Genomic DNA, 22,515 nt, shown 5'->3' with positions numbered 1-22,515 from the left:
CTTAGTTTCACTGATATTTTCTATTATGTGTCTTTATTTCATTTACTTCTGTTCCAACTTTTATTTGTTTTGTTGTACTTAGTTTTGGTTGTTTCTTCTTTCTTTAGTTCCTTGAAGAGTAAAGTTCTTTATCTGAAATACTTCTTATTTCTTTGATAAAGCATTTATTACTAAAATGGCTTTTGCTGCATCTTATAATTTTGGTATGTTATATTTTCATTTCTTTCTCAAGGTTTATTTTTTATTTCTCTCTTGATTTCTCCTTTGACCCATTGGTTTTTCAATAGTACGCCACTTATTCTCCACATATTTGTGAATTTCCAGTTTTCTTGTTGTAATTGATTTCGAGTTTCATACCATTGTGGTCAGAAAAGGTACAAAAGTGCTTAATATGATTTTAGTCCTCTTTAATTTATTGAGACCTCTCTGTGGCCTAACATATAATCTATCCTGGAAAATGTTTCATGTGCAGTTGAGAGCAATGTATATTTTGTTACTTTGGATGAAATGTTCTGTATATGTCTGTAAGGTTCATAATGTCTAATGTGTTGTTTATGGCTTATGTTTCCATATTGATTTTCTGTCTGATGATCTATCCATTGATGTAAACAGGGTATTAAATTCCTTTACTGCTATTGAGTTGCTGTCTACCTCTTTCTTTAGCTCCATAAATATTAACTTTATAAATTTATGTGCTCTTATGTTAGGTGCATAGATATTTACAAATGTCATATTCTCTTGTTGAATCGACCCCTTTATCATTATGTAACACCCTATGTTGTCTCTCATTACAGTCTTTGTTTTAATGCTAATAGTAATACTGACATAAGTATAATTACCCTGGCTTTCTTTTGGTTTCCTTTGCATACATTTTTTTCCCATTCCTTCACTTTGACATTGTGTATGACCGTACATCTAAAATGAATCAATACCATCACTGTTTGTTGAGTGGCCTAAATTTTTCCCATTGTGTTTTCTTGTCACTTAAAAAAAAAGTAATTATTTATTTTCAGAGAGAAGAGAAGGCAGGGAAAAAGAAAGGTAGAGAAACGTCAATGCGTGGTTGCCTCTCACATGCCTCCTACTGTGGACCTGGTCCACAACTGAGACATGTGCCCTGACTTGGAATCAAACCTGCAACCCTTTGCTTTGCAGTCTATCACTCAATCCACTGAACACATGAGCCTGGGCTTGTCATTCTTACTTAGGATCAGTTTACCATATTTGCATGTATTTATTTGTGGGCTTTCTATTTTCAGTTTCACTTTCTATTTTTAGTGACATGTTTTGAAATCAGGGAGTGTGAACCTCGAGCTTGGTTCTTCCTAAAAACTATTTTGGCTTTTCTTGGTCTTTTGAGGTTTCACATGAATGTTATGATTGTTTTTCTATTTCTGTAAAAAAAAAAGAGGCATTGGGGTTTTGGTAGTTATTGGATTGAATGTGTAGTTCACTCTAGGTAGTATGTACACGTTCATAATATTAATTTTTCAAATCTGTGAACACAGGATGTCTTTTAATTTATCTGAGTTTAATTCCTTTCTTCAATGTTTTGTAATTTTAAGTAGATAAGGTTTTTTGTGCCAGCTTGGTTAATGTTATTCCTAAGAATTTTATTCCTTTTGATGGTATTATAAATTAAATTGCTTCTTAATTTCCTCTTTTGGATTGCTTGTTGTTGGTATAAAATGCAACTGATTTGTGTATGTTGATGTTGGAATCTTAAATTTGAAATGTTTAGGTCAGACAAGCAGACAAGACTTATACAAGTGTTTTATGTTGCATTCTTGAGGTAGAATACCTCCTTTTCTCATACACATCAGTCTATTTTCTCAGGACCTTTAACTAATTAGATGAGATCCACTGGGTGTGTATTATTAAGGGTAATCTCCTTTACTGCAAGCCAATGAACTATAAAATATATATTCACAGCAACATCCTGACTAGTGTTTGACCAAACTAATTTTCATGACTACAATCAATTTATAAGTAAAAAACTTTAGATACTTAATTTTTTTCTTTTTTCCTGAAAGACATATATTTTTTATTTGAAAATGTACTGATCATGTGATTGTAAACACACAAATATGTAAGTAAATTTTAAGTTTTATATGATCAGTGCTTTTAGGTATTAAAAAGTCTTCATGATTAAGATATCACTGTAAATATTTATAGTATAATTATTTAAATACTATAGAATATACAAAAATTATTAAAAATAAAAATATTTCTTAAAATGTTTTATTTATTTATTTTTAGAGAGGGAAGGGAGGGAGAAAGAGAGAGAGAAACATCAATGTGGAGTTGCTGGGGGCTGTGGCCTGCAACCCAGGCATGTGCCCTGACTGGGAATCGAACCTGTGACACTTTGGTTTGCAGCCCACACTCAATCCACTGAACTATGCCAGCCAGGGCTAAAAATAAAAATATTTTTTATTGCAAAAATTATTTTCTTGATAGGCCAGGATGTTTAATATCAGTTCATATGTTCAGGATTATTAATTGTAAGACATGTATGTACTGCTAAGATTCAATGGCAAAGTAGTAAGTATAAAGATGGTTTGAGATAACTATTGAAGCTTAAAAAAGAAAATGATTTTTGTTAAGTACATTATTAATAGAGAATACACCTATACACATTAGGTTTATCTAAAAATAAGGATAATAATAAAACAGTAGACAGGTTGTTTGCAACTGATCAAGAGACTTACTCCCTAGGGTATTCTAGGCATAGAGAAAAAACAACACAGATGCCTAAACTGGAGGCATAACTGGTTTGATTGAAAAAGAGCAAAGAAACCAATGTACTTTAGATGACTGAAATGAGAAATAAGAATATATAAATCATGTAGAGGCTAGTAGGCCATTTTAGGGATTTAAATTTTACAAAGAAATTTATGTAAGGTTGAACTGATCTGACTTGACATTTTAATAGGATCTGTCTGGCAGCTGTGTTGAAAATAGACAAGGGGCAAAGGTAAAAATTAGGAGATCAGTCACAATTATATTACAGTAATCCAGGTGAGAGATGGTGGTGACACAAAACAAATTTTTAGCAGTGGCAGTGGTGGGAACTGATTGGACTAATAGTTATGTTCTGACAGATTTTACGGGTGGAATATGATGGAAAGAGAAGTAACAAGAGCGACTACAAATATTTTAATGTGAAAGTCTAACAAGATGTGAGACCATTAATTGAGATGGGGAAGATTTCAAAAGAAGAAAATTTGAGCAACGTTCAGTGTTATTATTAACATAAGAAAGGTATAAATAGGTCTTCAGCTGAAGGTCCTATTTAAGACAAAAAAGAATAGGTGGAGGAGGTGAACACCAGGATACCCACTGGAAGAGGAAAGCCAACAACAAAGGAACCACTAACAGATAACAACAGAAGAAGGTGAAGGAGGGAGTAGTAACCACACAAACCTCAATCCATGACCTATATGGAAATACAACTAAACTAATCACATACACATCAAGAAACATCACATACAGTAGAGACAGTACCCAATACATACAATTGAACAAGATTTCTTTAAACCTTATACACACAGACGAACCAGCTTCAACATAACCTGCCCTCACCAGCACAACAAAATAGAGGAGGTGGTGGACAGAGTGACTCTCATTTAACCAGCTGGTGGGAAGGAACCACCAAAGAAGGACTCAACAGCAATCAAAACCCAAAGGCAAACACAAAGCCAACTTAAATGACAGCCCAAGACCAGTGAGCTTGGGAGATCAAGGAAACTGCACCAATGAAACTCACTGCTATTCTACTAAAGAAGTTCACAACATAAACCCAAGGAGCCAGAACAGATCAATATAAGAAGCTGAGGCTAACAAGAAGAGTCTCACAAACAATGGGAAGACAAAGAAACAATCCCCAAATGAAAGGAAAGGAGGAAAACTCAGAAAAAATGCTAAATGATATTATGGCAATTCAATTATCAGATATTGAGTTCAAAGCAATGTTTGTCAGGAAGCTCAATGAGCTCACAATGAGCTACCAGAAACTACAGGGAAGCTACAATGAACTTACTGAAAACTACATCAGCATAAAAAAGGAAATAGGAACTCTCAACAAGGGCCAAGAGGAAATGAAGAATACAATTTCTGAACTGAAAAACACAGTGGAAGGAATAAAAGCAGGATCAATGAAGCAGAAGATTGGATCAGCGAGCTAGAGGACAAAGTAGAAGAAAACACCCAGAAAGAGCAAGAAAGGGAAAAGAGACTCAGAAAGAATGAAGAAGGATTAAGAGAAATGCAAGACAATATGAAACGTAATAATATCCGTATAATAGGGATGCCAGAAGGAGAAGAAGAAGAACAAGGGAGAGAAAACCTATTTGAAAAAGTAATGATGGAAAACTTCCTTAATTTGATGAGAGAAAAAGTCACACAAATCCAGGAAACACAGAGAGGCCCAATCAAGAGGAACCTGAAGAGACCCACCTCAAGACACATCATAATTAAAATGGAAACATTTCAAGACAAAGAGAGAACCTTAAAGACAGCGAGGGAGAAACAGGATGTAACATACAAGGGAGCCCCAATAAGGCTAACAGCTGACTTCTCAATGGAAACACTCCAAGGTAGAAGAGAATGGCAAGAAATAATCCAAGTAATGAGAACCAGAGGTGTGCAACCACGACTACTTTACCCAGCAAGGATCTCAATCAAGATAGAAGGCCAAATAAGAGGCTTCTCAGACAAAAGAATTCTAAAAGGACACACCTCCACTAAACCAGCTCTGCAAGAGATGCTAAAGGGACTGCCTTAAGGAAAGAAAGGAAAAGAAGGAGTGAGAGAGGAACACACGTACATAAAAGGAAATGAATAAGTACCTATCAATAATAACCTTAAACATAAATGGATTAAATGCTCCAATCAAAAGACATAGAATAGCTGATTGGATAAGAAAACATGACCCACACATATGCTGCCTGCAAGAGACCCACCTCAGGATAAAAGACCTACACAGGCTGAAAGTGAAGGGCTGGAAACAAATTTTCCAAGCAAATGGACAGGAAAAAAGAGCCGAGGTAGCAATACTCATATCTGACAAAATATACTTCCAAAAAAGGACCATAAAGAGAGACCCAGAAGGTCATTTCATAATACTCAAGGGAAGAATCCACCAAGAAGACATAAATATTGTAAATATATGTGCACCCAACATAGGAGCAACCGAATACATAAAGAAAATCTTAGAGGACTTCAAGAAAGATACTGACAGCAACACAATTATTGTGGAGGATTTTAACACCCCACTATCAAAAATGGACAGATCTTCCAAACAAAATATCAACAACGATATGTGGCATTGAACAATACCCTAGATGAAATGGGCTTTACTGATATATACATAGTACTCCATCCCAAAGAAGCTAAATACACATTTAATTTCAAATGTACATGGAATATTTTCAAAGACTGACCACATGATAGGACACAAAACAAGCCTCAACAATTTCAAAAACCTGAAATCATACCAAGCATTTTGTCAGACCACAAGGGACTGAAACTAGAAACCAACCTGAAGGAAAAAAACCCAAAACACTCAAAGTCATGGAGATTAAATAGCATGCTATTAAACAATGAATGGGTCAAGAATGACATTAGGGAAGAAATCAAAAGGTTTCTGGAAACAAATGAAAATGAACTCACAACAACCCAAAACTTATGGGACACAGCCAAGGCAGTCCTGAGAGGGAAGTTCATAGTGATACAGGCCCACCTAAAAAAGTTAGAAACATTTCAAACAAACAACCTAACCTTACGTCTACAAGAACTCGAGGAACAACAACAAAGACAGCCCAGAGCAAGCAGAAGGAAGGAAATAACCAAGATCAGAGCAGAATTAAATGACATAGAGACTAAAAGCACAATTCTAAATATCAATGAATCCAAGAGTAGGTTCTTTGAAAAGATAAACAAAATCAACAAGCCTTTAAGCAGACTCATCAAGAAAAAAAGAGAGAAAACCCAAATAAACAAATCAGAAATGAAAGAGGAGAGATTACAACAGATACCACAGAAATACAAAGGATTGTAAGAAATTACTACAAAGAATTGTATGCCAAGAAATTTGAAAACCTAGATGAAATGGACAAATTTCTAGAAAAATATAGTCTTCCAAAACTCAATAAAAAAGAAGCAGAAAGCCTGAACAAACCAATAACAACAAAAGAAATTGAAGCAGTAATCAAAAAACTCCCAACACACAAAAACCCTGGACCAGATAGTTTCACAGGAGAATTCTACAAAGCATTTAAGGAAGAGCTAACCCCTATCCTTCACAGACTATTCCAAAAAATCCAAAAAGATGGAAGACTCCCAAACTCTTTTTATGAGGCCAACATCATCCTAATTCCAAAATCAGATAAAGACACAACAAAGAAAGAAAATTTCAGGCCAATATCGCTGACAAACATTGACGCTAAAATCCTCAACAAGATAATGGCAAACGCATCCAACAGTACATTAAGAAGGTCATACACCATGACCAAGTGGGATTCATTCACGGGATGCAAGGATGGTACAATGTTCACAAATCAGTAAATGTAATACATCACATAAACAAAAGCAAAGAGAAAAACCACATGATCATATCAATAGATGCAGAAAAAAGAATTTGATAAGGTACAGCACCCATTTATGATAAAAACACTCAGCAAAGTAGGAATAGAGGGAGCATTCCTCAACATAGTAAAGGCCATATATGAGAAACCTACAGCCAACATTATACTCAATTGGCAAAAATTAAAATCGTTTCCACTAAGAACAGGAACAAGACAAGGATGTCCACTTTCACCACTTCTATTCAATATAGTACTGGAAGTTTTAGCCACAGCAATCAGACAAGAAAAAGAAATAAAAGGCATCCAAATTGGAAAGGAGGAAACAAAACTGTCACTGTTTGCAGATGACATGATAGTGTACATAGAAAATCCTATAGAATCCACCAAAAAACTGCTTAATCTAATAAATGAATTTGGCAAAACAGCGGGATACAAAGTCAATATCCAGAAATCAAAGGCATTTCTGTACTCCAACAATGAAACAGCAGAAGCAGAAATCAAGAAAAAAATCCCATTTGAAATAGCAAAAAGAAAAATAAAATACCTAGGAATAAACCTAACCAAAGAGGTAAAAGACCTGTATTCAGAAAACTACAAAACACTGAAGAGAAAAAACAAGGAAGACACAAACAAATGGAAACATATACCATGTTCATGGATTGGAAGAATTAATATCATCAAAATGTCCATACTACCCAAAGTGATTTACACATTTAATGCAATACCTATTAAAGTACCAATGGCATATTTCACAGACATAGAACAAACACTTCAATAATTTATATGGAACCATAAACGACCCCGAATAGCTGCTGCAATTTTGAGAAAGAAGAGTAAAGTAGGAGGGATCACAATACCTAACACTAAACTATACTACAAGGCCACTGTAATCAAAACAGCCCAGTACTGGACTAAAAACAGGCACATGGACCAATGGAACAGAACAGAGAGCCCAGAAATACACCCAAGTCTCTACAGTCAATTAATATTTGACAAAGGAAGCAGCAACATAAAATGGAATAAAAATAGCCTCTTCAACAAATGGTGTTGGGAGAACTGGACAGGTATGTGCAAAAAAATGAAACTCGAGCACCAACTTACACCTTATACAAAAATAAATTCAAGGTGGATAAAAGACTTACATATAAACTGTGGCACCATTAAAGTCCTAGAAGAGAACATAGGCAGGAAAATCTCAGATATTTCACACAGAAACTTTTTCACTGACATGTCTCCTAGAGCAAGGGACATAAAGGAAAGAATAAACAAATGGGACCTCATCAAAATAAAAAGCTTTTGCACAGCTAAAGAAAACAGTATCAAAATAAAAAGAGAACCAACTGTATGGGAAAACATATTTGCCAAGGATAATAAGACAAGGGTTTAATGTCCAAAATATATAAAGAACTTACACAACTCCACTCTAAGAAGACAAGCAACCCAATTCAAAAATGGGCAAAGGGCTTGAACAGACACTTCTCCAAGGAGGACATACAGAAAATCCAAAGACACATGAAACGATGCTCAATATCACTAGCTATCAGAGAGATGCAGATTAAAACCACAATGAGATACCACTTCACACCAGTCAGAATGGCCATCATCAACAAAGCAACAAACAACAAGTGTTGGAGAGGTTGTAGAGAAAAGGGACCCTAGTACACTGTTGGTGGGACTGCAGACTGGTACAACCACTATGGAAAGCAGTATGGAACTTCCTCAGAAAACTAAAAATGGATCTTCCTTTTGACCCTGCAATTCCACTGCTGGGACTATATCCTAAGAACACTGAAACACCAATCCAAAAGAACCTTTGCACCCTGATGTTCATAGAAGCACAATTTACAATAGCTAGGTGCTGGAAGCAACCTAGATGCCCATCAGTAAATGAATGGATCAAAAAACTATGGTACATTTACACAATGGAATTCTATTCAGCAGAAAGAAAGAAGGATCTCCTACCCTTTTCAACAGCATGGATGGAGCTGGAAAGCATTATGCTAAGTGAAACAAGCCAGGCAGTGAAAGACAAATACCACATGACCTCACCTTTAACAGGAACCTAAACAACAAAACAAGGAAAAAAGCAAAATATAACCAAAGACACTGAAATAGGGGACAGACTGACAGTGACCAGAGGGGAGAGAAGAGGGAATTTCAGGGGGGAATGGGTAGGGTTTACAGGAATAAATTTGGAGGACACATGGACAAATACTAGGGGTGTGGGGTAATGGGGGGGAAGAGGGGAGGTTTGGGTGGGTGGGCTGGAATGGGAGTAAGTGGGAGAAAACTGTATTTGAACAATGATTAAAATAAAATTAAAAAAAGGAAAGGTACAAATAATGAGTACTGAGAGACAATCAACCACAAAATCATAATGGTAAACTGGGAGAAATAATTTGCTATGCATGTGATAGACAACAAGGTAATACACACAATACAATAAACAGACAGTGTATCATAGAATTGCACACCTAAAACATGTATAATTTTATAACCAATGTCATCTCAATAAATTCAATAAAAATTTTTTTAAAAAGACTTCATATGTATGAGTAGGACAAAAATTCTTTCCTTCAATCATATACAATTCACATACATGAGAAAGTAAATGGTAAATATGTTAAACATTCACTGTAAAGAGAATTGTATAGGTATATTATAAAACAACAAAATGTTAATGCTTACTAATTTGCATAGTGGTGTGTATGTATATTAATGATTATAAATATTATACCAAATGTTAGGGAAAAAATGGTGAGATGAAGTGAGCACACTTATGCACCATAAAAGCATTGAAAATATAAATTTGTTTAACCATCTATTATTAACTAAGAACCTTAAAGTATTGAATGACTTTTACCCAGAAATTTTAAGGATAATGCAAAACATATAAAAACATTGGAAAATAAATGTTATCATAATTCTTTATAATAATGAGAAAAAGGGGGAAAATATAAATGCCCAACAACAGATTACATTAAGTTAAAAGAGATAGAGGTATAGTTATATATAACATAAATTTTATGACTCAATTCTCTTTTAAATAGCACAATCTATGTAACATGATTTCAATTGTATTCTTCAGTAGCTTTCAGATTCTTTTTAATAGCACTTTTTTACTTTTATAATCAGAAAATAAAACAAAGACCTGGCTGGTGTGGTTCAGTGGATTGAGGGCTGACCCATGAACCATGAGGTCACTGGTTTGATTCCTGTCAGGGCACATGCCTGTTTTGTAGGCCAGGTCCCCAATAGGGGACATGTGACAGGCAACCAGACATTGATATTTCTCTTCCTCTCCTCCTCTCTCCCTTCTCCTCTCTCTAAAAACAAATACATTTTTCTTAAAAAAGAAAAGTATTATGAAATGCATCAGATTATGCATTGAACATAATATATTTAAAGTACAATAAATATATTTATAAATTTTAGCATTAAAAATGTAGTACTAGCCTGGTTGGCGTAGCTCAGTGGATTGAGCTCGGGCTGGGAACCAAAGTGTCCCAGGTTCGATTCCCAGCCAGGGTACATTCCTGGGTTGCAGGCCATAACCCCCAGCAACCGCACATTGATGTTTCTCTCTCTCTCTCTCTCTATCTCCCTCCCTTCCCTCTCTAAAAATAAATAAATAAAATATTTTAACAAATAAAAAAAGTGATACTAAAAGAAACAAAACCAAACATAAAACAGGTTGTTTATGTATGTATCTACACTCTATCCTCATTATTTGTGGAATCCATTTTTGTTCATTTGTTTACTCAGTAAAATTTTTATGTAACCCTAAATCATCACTCATGTTATTTTCACACTCATTTGCAGAACAAAAATTTGTCACTCAATGCACAAGTTTCCAACTGAAGTCAAAGTGCAATTGTCTTCTTTCAGCTGTCATACACAAAACACATGTCCTTTACACAATCTATTTAGTAACACATTTATTGCATTTAAGATGGTGTTTTTGCAATTTAAAATGTGCCCCAAGCACAGCACTGAAGATTATAAGAAGGTTGCTACATGCCTTACAGAGAAAATACATATGTTAGATAAGCTTCATTCATGCATGAGAAATAGTGTTGTGGTCCTTGAGTTTAATGTCAAAGAACCAACAATATACATTAAGTAAGGTGTTCTTAAGCAGAAATGTGCCTAAAACAAGTTACTTATTGGTTGTTTGTAAGCAGAGGTTCACAGGAACCTAATTCTTTATTTCTCTAATAGCAATTCTTCAGTATACACTAAATTAGTATCTATGGCAATTTTCTTATGGAGCATAACTACTACAAATAACAAGAAATCACTGTGCCTATTTTCTATCTATCTAAATTTCCTATGACCATAAGGTACTGTGGAGCATTGAAACATTAGGTACTTCACAATATGCTATTGAATAACAACTCGATTACATTGCTAGAGTAATAAGGTTTGACCTTTTATGTTTTGGTTTATGAAAAATTCCAAATGTTTTCTATATTGAGGACTGTATTTATGGATTAGGAGCCAGCCATTAGACTTTCCATGAAGGGGTATCAGTTTTCCTGAAGGGGCCATTATGAGGAGTTACAGTAATTTTCTGCCTAAAATAAAAATATATGCTTGTGTCCCTCAGGCTGGAAAGTCAACCCTGATGCAGCACAGTCTGTCCTGTCATTGATGCTCCAGACTACTGACATGTAGAACAGCATACCTGGACTTCTGGTACATTTATGATTTGGATTCTAAGAAAACTGTCTTCCAGAGTGGATAATATTGATCACGTAGAAAAAAAAATAAACATGCTATTATCTTAGATACTGAATTTCAAATTCGATTACTTTCCTTTGGAAAATTGTCATTTCAGTAAGCCCAGAGTAGCAATATTATAACAATTTCCTTGAATTAAACATGCATAAAAATTAATTTAGGTAAGTCTGCAATGTGGTAAATTATTTGAGTTAATATAAATGATCAAAATTAGGCTATACAGGGTAAGAATTTTATTGAAACTGGAAACATTTATTTGTATATTTTTAGGTTACTTTAAGTTTTGGTTTATATGTATTACAATAGAGAAAAGGGAGCTGATGTAATCTAAATTGTCACTGTTTGTTATAATTCAACTGGATTTTATAAAGCAAACAGCCTAATCATCAAATCTAACCGCATCAGATTATACAATTAATTGATGTTGCCTTGTTCATTCTGAGTGTTTCTTTAATTTTCTTTGTTTATTTTTTTAGCATTCATAATAATTAATTTGGATCTTAAAACTGTTTATTACATACTAATCTTTAGTTACCTAATAATAGTAAAACCATTTCTTTTAGGTTTATTTATCCCATTAAAAAAGTTACTGAGCAGCCCTGACCAGTGTGGCCCAGTTGGTTGGGCATTATCCCAGGAAGTAAAAGGTCACTGGTTCAATTCTCAGTCAGGGCACATGCCTAGGCTGAGGATGTGTGTTTATTCCTGCCCCAGGTGTGAGCAAAGGCAACCAATCTATGTTTCTCAATCATATCAATGTTTCTCTCCCTCTCTTTTTTCCTTATATCCCTTCATCTAAAAATAAATAAATGAAGTGAAAAAAAAGGTTACTGAGAAGATGGAAAAAATATGTAAAACATTATTTTTCAAGTGATATATAACCGGAGACATTGAGATAAAGAACAAACTGACAGTAACCAGAGGAGAGAAGGGAGAGGGATAATGTGGGAAAATACGGGAAGAGTTGTCAAGGAACATTTATAAAGGACCCATGGACAAAGCCAACAAGGATAGGTTCAAAAGTGGGAGGTTGGGATGGGGGGGTGGGGGGTGGTTGGGAAAATGGAGATAACTGTATTTGAACAGCAATAAAAATTATTTAGAAAGCATTGCTTTTATTTTAAGATGCCCATTCCAATAAAATATAATACAAATTTATGTACTTCTAAAATCAGTTAATAACCAGCCTAAGGGATTATGCTAAAGAATTAATGCTCAGGTTTTCAAAACAGTAGTCCTAGAACATGGGCATTTTTATTCTCATCATTTCAACTATAAAACATGAAACTTGACTCTGACCTGAAAAGAAACTTATTAATACTATAACACAATTTTTTCAAACAATATAAAATTTTTGCAGTTTACTCTTATTCCTTAAAATAATAATTGTATCAAGCACAAGCATAGTGAAAAAATGGATTAGATTTGTACAAAACAAAATTAGAAATGTCCCCTAACCCAGTAATCTATCATATGATGCTTTGTAATAATAAGTATAAATAAAATAAATATAATGCTTCTTTCTTTAAACAACAAATGTCACTGTAATCAGTGTGGGTTTTTAATAAAACAATGAAATGAGGCATCGCCTTATTGTTTTTACAAAAGTATTTGAAAAGCCAAAGTAATCTTTGTAAATGCCTTTTGTTTCTTTTTAAATGCAGATAGAAAAGCACTGGTTTAAAACATTTAACTGTATGATTTTTCCAAGGTATACTTACAAAGAAGACAGCATAAAATGATTCAGTAAATGATTACTCAGCCTTGGTTACTCAGCCTTGGAAATGAGTCATGTGAAAACCTGTTATATGGATCAAAAAGTCAAAATCAAAACAAAAGGACATTTTTTGTTGTTAGAGAAATGTAACACAATTTTATTTCAATGTTTGAAAAATGATAATAACTACTTTTTTTCAAATACTGCATGTCAAGTTAAAATTCTGATGTAGCTAGGTCTACACCTGATCTGTGAGAGTGGACTGTCTATTATTATTTCCACTATTTAGCTTTCTGTGGTTTGCTTTCTTTGAATCAGAAGTAAGGACATAAGTATTTTAGCTGGTAGCCCTTTGTAGCTTCAAGGGAAACTGTATTTCCCACACATAACATTGGAAAGCAAGGAAGTGAAAACTTTCATCTCAATCTAATATAACTGTACTTGTGTAAAATGAGGTCCAAGAACAGGTCAAAGTCAGTGATGCCTTGTTCATTTCTTAAAAAAAAAGAATTCATATGATTTCTTTTGTAATGTGGTAAAATGTGTTGAAAGTTTTGAAATTGTGCATGGCTTTCCAATAGCCTAACTACCTTTTCCCAAGATAAATAAACTTAATTTCAATATTCCTGTTGATTATTTCAGAGGCAGTCTGAGAACAGAGTATAAAAATAAAGAGAAAATAGTCTACTTTAGTCGACAAAGGTGAACAAATTTCAGAGTGATTATAAATTCAAATTACAATGTTAATGTATCAGGTAGAAATATATGCCAATGTGAGTGACAAAAATCTCCACATAGTAGTTTAACCAATTTCAGAGTTAAACAACTAGGACACTGAATGAGCTGTTCACAATGCGTACCTTAATTCTTTCTAGTTCATAATATCAAGAGTGCGTCCTCATACTTGGAAGATGAATGCTTGCATTCCAATCCTTCCATCCAAAATTGAGGCTAACAGAGAGGAGGAAAGGTGAAATAATGATTATGTTCCTTCATTTTGTCCCTTTTTATTGACAGTAAACACTTTCCTTGAAACTACTGTTTCCCAGTAGATAAATGTTTTGGGTTTACTGCTGGACAGTGTCTTATGTTTGAAACAGAGGCTAGTGATCTGAGTAATGAAGTTTGTGATTACATATATCTATTAAGGGCATAAAAATAAGGAGGGATCTGGTTTTTGAACGTTCTGTATGAATTACTATTAATTTCAAGAGTTGGAGTCTTTCTCAAGTGTGCTCAGAAAGAAACAAAGAAAAACAATCAGTATGCTTGCCCTTACAAATTTTTGACTTTGCCAACTAGAGTATTAAATGATCTTGAGTTTGTTTCCCTCTGATCAATAGGTGTTAGTCATATAGATTTTTATTCAATAATTTTAAATTGAATGATATAATAATATGCTTAATTTCTTCAAGATTTTTTTCTCAAATACTATGTGCCCAATTCTGGGATAGATACCATAGTTTATTTGAAAAACCATTGACTTTCAACTTTTCATTGAGGTTTTATACCAATGAGGAAATAAAACTATTGTGCATATAAAATAATGTACTTACTGAAGTTAGCATACGGTGGAGAAATGAGAAAATACAAAATAACTAATGAACACTATAGGATTCTAAGATAGCTATGAATACATATCAATATGGTTGTGCTGAGCTATAAATATCAGGAGGTATTTGTTGAGATAGTAGGAATGAAAAAAGGGTACGGTGTGATTTTCCAGATGATTTTGTGTGTCATGTCCACAATGCTTTAGCCAAAGCTATAAATTTGACAAAAAGGAGAGAGGATGATCATCCAAATCATCTATGGGTCTTTTCATAGTGATTCAATCTCAGTCCCTCTCTCTTTTTTAAAAAAATATTTATTTATCTTAGACAGAAGGGAAGGGAGGGAGAAAGAGGGTGAGAAACATCAATATGTAGTTGCCTCTCACATGCCCACTACTGGGGACCTGACTTGGCCAGCAACCCAAGCATGTTCTCTGACTGGGAATCGAACCAGCAACCCTTTGGTTCACAGGCTGGCACTCAAACCATGGAGCCACACTAGCCAAGGCACTCTCTCTCTTTAAGAATTGAGAAGCATGAAGGAGGTACCTATGGATGGAGCAAAGGGGTGGTTGGATTGAGGCTGGGAGGTGGGCCTGGGTAGGGCAGGGGAAAGTTGTGGTGGGAAAATGGAGACAACTGTATTCAAACATCAATAAAAAAGTAAAAAAATAAATTAATTAAAAAAATAATTGAGAAGCATGTTCTGAATCAGATATTTAATGTGTGAATTTGGCAACTTTTCAAGTCTGCCAAGAAATAGCAACAGTTACTTTACTAGTTCATAGGAAATATTAAATTTTAAATAAGAATGATCTTTTCAACCACTAGAATGGAGAGTAGAGTGCACTTCAACACATAGGTATAGGAATCTTGTGAACATTTACAGCTATTAAAATAATTCCAGATTAAATTAATATCTGATAAAGTTGTGGATAGTTGAAAAGGAAAAGAAGAGAAGCATGAGTAGTTATTTTATGATTATACATTCTAGGATTTTATGACACATGATGGTAGTTGGCCTTAACTATTAGGTATTTTGTAGTAGTAGCTTTAAAAAGATTTAAAACTATTTTTTAAAGATGCCATTTATTTATTTTTAGAGAAAGGGGAAAGGAGGGAGAAAGGGAGGGTGAGAAACATTAATGTGTGGTTGCTCCTCATGTGGTCCCTAACTGGGGACCTGGCCTGCAACCTGGGCATATGCTCTGACTGGGAATTGAACCAATGACCCTTTGGTTTGCAGGTCAGCACTCAATCCACTGAACCACACCAGCCAGGCCAGATTTAAAACTATTTGAAATGACAAACTCATTTGTTAGACTAACTTAGTTACTGTTCTATAAAAGTTGGGGTGCAATTGCAATTATAATGACATACCTTTTTAAAAAAAATTAGGACATGATAATCAGATACTGGAGATAATAAAAGTCAATAATGGCTTTTACTCCTCTATCAAAATATAGATACTTTCTACCAGATGCCACCAATGAATAATATTAACAGACTACCAAAGATGACTGCGGGTTTTTCCTTTATAATGTGAGATTCCTTAATAGAATATGCAGACATTAGGTATACTAGAAACACTCGATAATTACTGCAACAGAATAATTCATATGTTTACACTTACTCCTCTAATTGAGTACATCCATCCAATGTTGATTCTGACAAAAACTAAATACCTAAACACCTTTAAAAAGTCAGAAACTGATTTTCCCTGTCGTTAATTATAAAATAGATCATGCTAGTGACTCTGCATTTTAAAAACCTTATAATTATGGTTACAAAACAAAATGAAATCCTTTTTTTCTGATACTTGTGCTTTCATCTTAACTATGAATAAATAAAGAGTGAAATTAATTAAAAGACAAAATTTGGGTCTATAGGAGAAGATAAGCCTTAGTAAACATGTTAAGCTGTGGCTATTCAAAAGAGACAAAAAAAGCTGTTGAATGTAAGATTTTGGTGAATTCTAAAACACTTCTGTTCACCTATACAAAACAACTAGGCATTTTTTTCTTTCATTTTATAGCCAAACAAATGATAGAGAAATAAAACATTGGGAAAATCTCTATCTTATATGGAACTTGGTAGAATAAATAGACATTCATTCAACATATATTTGTATTATAGGTGCTCTTAACATTGCTCATTAAGAGATAGAATAAGTTAATATTCCAGTACTTGGAATGTAGTTTTGAACAAGGCCTTTATCTATCTATCTATCTATCTATCTATCTATCTATCTATCTATCTATCTATTTAATTTTCCTGAATGAACTTACAGTCTGAACAGGGCAATTTAATTAGTGTTTTGCTACAATAAATAGGAAGGCTACAGTCCCACTAAATTTGACAGAAAGAATTGCTTCTTTTTTGAGGTCAACATTTAAAACAAATCTCTTTTTTTGCACAAATGAAGATAAACAAGTTTCTTTGTAACAATGTAAACATTTTCTCTGACTGCAGGATCTAGGGATATGCAATTGTGTAAGAATTTTATACTTATTCCATATGTAGTCCAGTTATTCCTTAACTTCTGGTTCCCAGACATCTGTGATAGTATAGAGATTTTACACTGAAACACATTTGTTTACACATTTATTCATTAGTTTATTCAGTCTTTTGACAGATATTAATGGAGTGGCCAATAGGCACCAGTGAGAATTTAGCAACGGGATGAATTCCTTTGTGAGACTTAATAATGAAGGTGTGGTGTTGTTTGAAGTCAGATATATTGGTGTTCAAACCAAAGCCCCCCAATTTATAAGCTAGTATTTATAACTCAGGATATATTACCTATAATATATTCACAGGATTATTAGAAGCCTTAAATGATAAGACCCATGGAGAGCATGACAGAGTTCTCAGTATATGATAGTTCTCATTATGTGATAGGTGGGTTATTGCTATTATTCCTCAACAAAGATTTGCAATAACCCACCATGGCAAGATTTATTTTCAAAGACAACATGATATCATGGGAAAGCACTAAGGAAAAACTGAATTTTATTTTAGGCCCTGCTGCTTTTTGTGATATAACATTGGTGATATCACTTAACATTTCTAGGGCCTAATTCCTCATCTGTTAAATAGAAAGTATAGCATGACTCAAACTCAAATAGTTATCACAAGATCACCATAGAAAAGGATACTCATTTACAAACAATAATACATTATATAATTTTAAAAGTATTACATATTTTGTATTTTTCTCTTAATGTATTTCAAAATTATGTATTTCAAATTTAAAAGCATTTTGATTTTTTAATTAAAATAGGGCATGTTTCTGAAGGTGGAAATGTTATGTAAGCATATAGGAGAGGGGAAATTTTTTTATATTAAATTTATTGGGGGTGATATTGGTTAACTAAATCATATAGGTTTCAAGTGTACATTTCTTGATACAGAATCTTTATATTGTATTGCATACCCACCACCAAAAGTCAAACCATCTTCTGTCACCATATATTTGACTCCCTTTACACTTTACAACTCCCCCACCCTAGCTTCCCTCTGGTAACCTCCATACTGTTGTTGGTGTCTATGAGTTTTTGTCATAGGTTGTTTCTCTTGTTTGTTTTTCTTGCTTGTTCATTTGTAGCTTTCCATTTATATGCTACATATGAGTGAAATTACATTTCTTAACTTTCTGTCTAACTTTTTTGCTCAGCATGATATTCTAAATGTTCATCCATATTGTTGCAAATGGCAGTGTTCATCTTTTCTTATGGCTGAGTGGCATTCCATTGTGTACATGTACCACATCTTCTTTATCCAATCACCTAGCAAAAGATCCCTTGGCTATTTCCATGTCTTGACCACCATCAGCAATGTAATAGTGAACATAGAGTTTCATGTATCTTTGCAAATCAATATATTTTTAAAAATTTTTCAGGTAGATTGCCAGAAGAAGGATTGCTGGATCATATAGTAACTATACTCTTACTTTTTTGAGGAATATCCATACTGTTTTTCCACATCGATTGTACCAGTTTACATTCCCACCAACCATGAATGAAGGTTCCTTTTTCTCCACAATGTCTCCAACAAATGTTATTGCTTATCTTTTTTTAAATTTTGATTTTAATTGTTGTTCAAATACAGTTTTCAGTTTTTTACTCCCATCCCAGTCCACCCCCCAGCCCTCCCCACCTCCCTCCATTTTCCAGTCCCTCCTAGTTTTTGTCCATGTGTCCTTTATACATGTTCCTGCAATAATAGCCAGTCTAACAGGCACAAGGTGATATTTGTTCATAGTTTTGATTTGCATTTCCCTAGTAGCTAATGAAGTTGAGCATCGTTTTAATGTATAAAAATTCACTGCATTCCTATATACAAACAATGAAATTTCAGAAAAATAAATGAAAAAAAATTCCTTTTGCAATTGTAACAAAAATAGTAAAATAACTAGGAATAAACTTAGAAAAGGATACAAAGAACCTATATCTTGTAAAGCACAAAACATTAAAAGAGATTGAAAAAGACAATGAAATGGAAAGATATTCTCTATTTATGGATTTTAAAAATCAACATAGGTAAAATACCCATATTTTTCAAAGCAATATACAGATTTACTTCAATCCCCATCAAAATCTCAATGATGTTTTTAGAGAAATAGAAAAATCATCAAATATTTTTCTTGATGTTTAATCTGTTTTATGTTTTCTCATTAGCTTTGTCTTAATTAACATTTTTATTATTTTACTCTTTGTTCTATTTTGTATTGCTTTGTAGTCTCTTTAATCTTTCATCTTTAAAACAGAGCATGTCTTCTGGGTGTATCAGTCTATTCAAGAAACAAAAGACACACCCACACCTACACCCACACACCCACACACACACACACACATGCAGGACTCCATACATGTATAACAAGCCTACCAATGTTCTCTTATTCTGTTGCAGAAAATTAAGATTAATCATGTAGAGGTTGGCATTTATTTTTATCATGCTGATAATAATAGTTAACATTTTATTAGCTCTTATGTGGTAAGTAGTATACTATAAGATTTTATATGTGCAAATGTAATTTAATTCTCACAACAATGTTGTGAGATTAATGTTTAGCCATTTACATAACTTGCATAATAATTAGATAAAAATAGTTTGATTTTATTGATTTCAGAGTAGAAAGCTTGAATATTACATGAGAATTAGTTTTTAATGGGGAAAATTAAAAATCATAGCATTGCCTTTCTGGAAAATAAAAAGAATAAAAGAATAATAAGAAAGTTTAATTAGCACTTATTTCAACATGAGTTATTTTCACAAATAACATGACATACATAATATGCATGTTATGTTTTACATTTTAGAATTGTTCTTTATATTTACTGTTTACTATCTTTTATTCTGTCTTAATCATGATTTTAGTTTTTCTAAAAATAACTTTACCTTTATGGATACCGCTATATAAGTGATTTTATTTACTTTTTATTAACGCACCAGAATAGTTAACACAGAAAAAATTTGTGTTTGTGTTTCTAGTAATATAAATAAAGATGGTTTCGAACAAAGGACAGATAACAATCAAATGTTACCCAGAGGACAACTGATTAGGGGTTGCTTGGTAGAATATTTATGAAATCACAGAATTAGGTAAATAATAATACCAAGCAATTTCTAAGACAGGATCAGCTCACATGTATACCTATTTTATTGCTAAAAATTGCAAGGCTATTGTTTGATTTTCACTCACAGCAAACAAGATTTTTGTTTTAAAGGGTTTCATTCAAAAGTTCCCTGCACAGCAAAGTTCATGGCATTCAATTTATCTACCTAGAGAAGATGAAGGGCTTAACTGGCCCTATGTGATAGGAAACTCTGGCTTTAGGAAGTGTCCCCTCTGACTCTCACATTGTTATTATATAAATGCTATAATTTTTTTTCTAAAGAAAGACTGAAATTGGCTCTTTTTACCTTGAGACAAAGCATTTTAGATGGGAACAATATTATTTTTTCTGTCAGAAAACATTTTATCTAAGCACATTGAGCACACTTCACTAAATCAGCACAAACGGCTACAAGAGCAAAATCAAACATCTCCAAGTCTAGATTTTATTAAAAATAGGGCACGCTTCTGGAGGTGGAAATTTATGTAGGCATATATGAGAGGGAAATAATATTGACAAAAATAATAAAATTATTTAAAAATGTGTTTTTCCATTGTACAAAGTATATAATTTTACAAGCTGCCACAATATTATAGGTAATAGAGCACTGACTAGTGTTTTATGCTGTTGTTATTATTACCTACTATGTGTATATATACACACACACAATAGGAGCACTTAGAGTCAATATTACAAAATAACACAAGCAAATCACAAAAAGCAATCACATCAATAAACAGGCAAAAAATAAACAAATATGAAATTTCAAATTAGATAAGACACTTTTTAGATTAGAATGCAAAAAATTGAATCCATTTTATAATCATTATTGTTGGTGAAAGTGTATAGAAAATTGAATGTACATGCTTAATGGAGAAAGTATTAAAATCTCTAATTGGGAAGCTGGTTTGTCACTAGTTGCTTGCAACAGTTAAAATACAAAATTGTTTGCTTCTTACAGTAATAGACATTTATTTTTCAGGTATCCATTCAAATGTATACAAGTAAAAAGTTTATTGTGACATTCTTAAAATGTTAATATAAAAATAGAAACAGTTACATATTTATAAATCAATGGATACTTATATAAATTAATTTATAATGATAAAGTATATTGATATTTCCAGTTAAAACAATTAGACTGATGTGTTCCAGTAGGAGAAGATTGCCAAAATATATTGAAAGTTTATTAAAATACTAAGCAGTCAGAATAGAGTTTACCTCAACATGTTTTACATGTAATTGGGTTAACATCTTACAACCAAAGCTCCTTGAAACTTACCAAATTACACTGATTTTCTTTTCATTATAGGTTGAGTGACATGAATATGGTAGAGTGATACTATGAATTTACCCTGTCACTCAGGGTAATGTTTTAATATATGAGGTCTGTCCAGAAAAATTCCAACCATTGTTAATATAATGAGAATGGTTTGTGTGACATCAATGTAAGCTGGCAGCCAAGGAGAGAGGACAAGAATGTGCATGTGTGAACAAGGATGGCTTCACTGTATTACTCCATGAGGGTGCTAGACAACATTGAGTGAGGTTGTGTACTGTGTAGCCATTGCATTCAAAATGACTGAGTGAGTAGAGCAATGATTCTGAAACAAATTTTATGTTAAGCTTGAACATTCCTCTGTGGAAAGTATTCAGATGATTCAGAAAGCTGCAGCTATGCGCAACTGGTGATTGCCAGCTTCAACACAACAATGCACCTACCATACATCACATCTGTTGCAAAGTTGTTTTTTTGGTTTTTGTTTTGGTGGAACATCAAATCACCCACGTGACTCAGCCTCCCTACAACCTAGATTTGGCACCCTGTGTCTTCTGGCTTTTCCTTTTCCCCAAACTAAAATCACCTTTGAAAGGGAAGAGATCTCAGACTATGAAATTAAGAAAATACAATGGTACAGCTGATGGCTATTGGCAGTACTGCGTAAGGTCCCAACATACCTACTTGAAGGTGACTGATGTGTCGTTGTCCTATAAACAATGTTTCTTGTATCTTATTCAATAAATGTCTCTATTTTTCATATTGCTTGACTGGACACCTTCTGGACAGACCTCACATTTCTACCCCTTGTATTTTATCTATGTAAATATAGCTTGTAATATTCATATTTAAATATATTATTAAATATTAACTATTATACATTATTACAAACAAAAAATTCTGATTAACTTACTTTTAATTCATTTGATATGAACAACAGATTAGTTCATAATATATTAATGGAGAATCAACCACCTTCTATCTATTTAAACAAACAAAATATAGGGAAAAAGCTCTT

This window comes from Phyllostomus hastatus, unplaced genomic scaffold, assembly GCF_019186645.2.
Source record: "Phyllostomus hastatus isolate PE091 unplaced genomic scaffold, TTU_PhHast_1.1 phas_contig_86, whole genome shotgun sequence".
Taxonomy (NCBI): domain Eukaryota; kingdom Metazoa; phylum Chordata; class Mammalia; order Chiroptera; family Phyllostomidae; genus Phyllostomus; species Phyllostomus hastatus.
This window is presented reverse-complemented; position numbering follows the sequence as displayed.